This window comes from Chiloscyllium plagiosum, unplaced genomic scaffold (assembly GCF_037043375.1).
Source record: "Chiloscyllium plagiosum isolate Xiang-an unplaced genomic scaffold, Cpla_swu_hap1 HiC_scaffold_49, whole genome shotgun sequence".
In the NCBI taxonomy this organism is placed as follows: domain Eukaryota; kingdom Metazoa; phylum Chordata; class Chondrichthyes; order Orectolobiformes; family Hemiscylliidae; genus Chiloscyllium; species Chiloscyllium plagiosum.
Genome location: NW_028270187.1, coordinates 16,447,130 through 16,448,975, shown reverse-complemented (window position 1 = coordinate 16,448,975; position 1,846 = coordinate 16,447,130). Strand labels below are relative to the sequence as shown.

The following is a 1,846-nucleotide window of genomic DNA, read 5'->3' as shown; positions in this document are numbered from 1 at the left end:
AACAGACCTTGTTACATCGTCATTTCTTCATTTTTGTTCAGATCACTGTGAGCACAGAGTCACAGTGGGAGTGTGTTTGCCCCACAACTCAGAGGTAAGACCGTACTCTTGGAACCGTCCTGAACTATTTATCATTTCACCAATACCAAGGAGAAATATCTGCTGCTCAGCATAATTTACGCAATTCACTTATTCATAATGTCAAATGTGCCCCCTGGCTTACGTGACGAGGTGGCCGAGAGGTTAAGGCGATGGACTGCTAATCCATTGTGCTCTGCACGCGTGGGTTCGAATCCCACTCTCGTCGCTGTTATCGAGGATTTTCAATTTTGCTATCTTTGGATGATCACAGCTGTCCAATGGTCTGTTTATATGCATCGACGCAATAATAAAATCTCAAATAATAATTTGAGTCTTTTGCCTAAACTACAGTGAAATGTAGATTGAAATGGGACAATGAAAAGGAACGCGATTGTCTTTTCCAAGTCAAGTTGCTGTGAACTTTCATCGTATGAAAGAGATCCAGGAGAACCAAATAACGAGAGATGCGAAGTGCATGTTGATGCATGCGATTCTTAATGAGTGTTTTGTCAGATGAAATTTGTAGCAGTTGGGTAGAAGTAATTCATCTTGGTGAAAAGAGCACAGAGAGACAGCACGAAACAATGGAGATATTTCAAAAGTGGCAGGGGCTGGGTGTAGGGGCACCCGAGAACTGGCTGTAAATGCACAGTAGAGAATTTCCGATGTGGGTGCCGTGCATGGGCACGGACAGACTTACACATTGGTCTTATCCTTTCCCCCTTGCTCTCGCCATTAATGAATGCTGGACATAAGACACATATAAACACAAGATGTGGGAAACAAGCTCCCTCTCGTTATGCACACACTTGATGCATCATATTGAACTATGAACAACTGGAGAAGTCAGCAAGTTAACTGCAGGGACTGAATCTAAACTGTGTATCAATAACCGCAGATTTATGCAGCATATTTGTAGGGGGTGGTGTAATTTTTAAATCATTAACTGCTGTAGTAAGCACATAGTAAGTACAAAGCCACCATTTTAGTCTTCTCTACCTTGTAGTAAGCACGAGCAGACACTCCCCCAGATTTTCATGAATGGAACAATGGAAACAGCTTTCCTCGTGGCTGAGGGACCGCCCACAACCACGGCTGTACGTCATCATCCATATAAGGGAGAAGCGGGGAACTCGAACACTGATTGGCTGGGTGAATAACCAAATAATCTCATCCATCAGGAGGACAGTGGGGAACTTTAACACTCATTGGCTGAGACAGTAGAAGGCCCCGCCCACTCCTACATGTATATAACGTGCGGGGATTACAATCTGTGTGTGTGCCTCGTGGGAAGCCATTGAGGTAACACCCGGTTCTGCAGAACTGAATAAATAGTTTTGGACGAGCTCCTCCGTGTCTTTGTTCTTGGGAAGGGAAGCAGAGTGCCTGATGGGGGGGGTCGCAGAGTCCCCTATCCTGCACATAAACAAGAAAACTGATTTGAAATGTCTTTATACGCATGTCATTAACAGACGGTTCGTTCTAATACCCGTGTGGCTGAAAGACATAGACACCACATTTCAAGGTGAACGACAACATTACCAATTTTGTTCAGAAATTGAGATCTATTTGATCATTTGACACAGTGACCAAGTTTAATTTAAATAATACAAACCAAATTCCCTCACGTGAAATAAAAGAGTGATTCTATAACAAACATTGTCCTTGCTAAGTAGCAGTTACGCAACATGAAAAAAAGAATGTGATTTCTCGTGAGCATACGTCAATTAGCGCGATTATCTTACTTCGGATTGACTGCAATATG

At 43.0% G+C, this 1,846-nt stretch overlaps 1 non-coding gene across 1 annotated transcript; it reads left to right on the top strand.

Annotated features, from left to right (window-relative positions):
• The first annotated feature begins 225 nt into the window (after nt 1–225).
• On the top strand, nt 226–307 carry trnas-gcu (transfer RNA serine (anticodon GCU)). Its single transcript has one exon. It is a non-coding gene; the product is annotated as a tRNA-Ser (tRNA).
• The last annotated feature ends 1,539 nt before the right edge of the window (nt 308–1,846 follow it).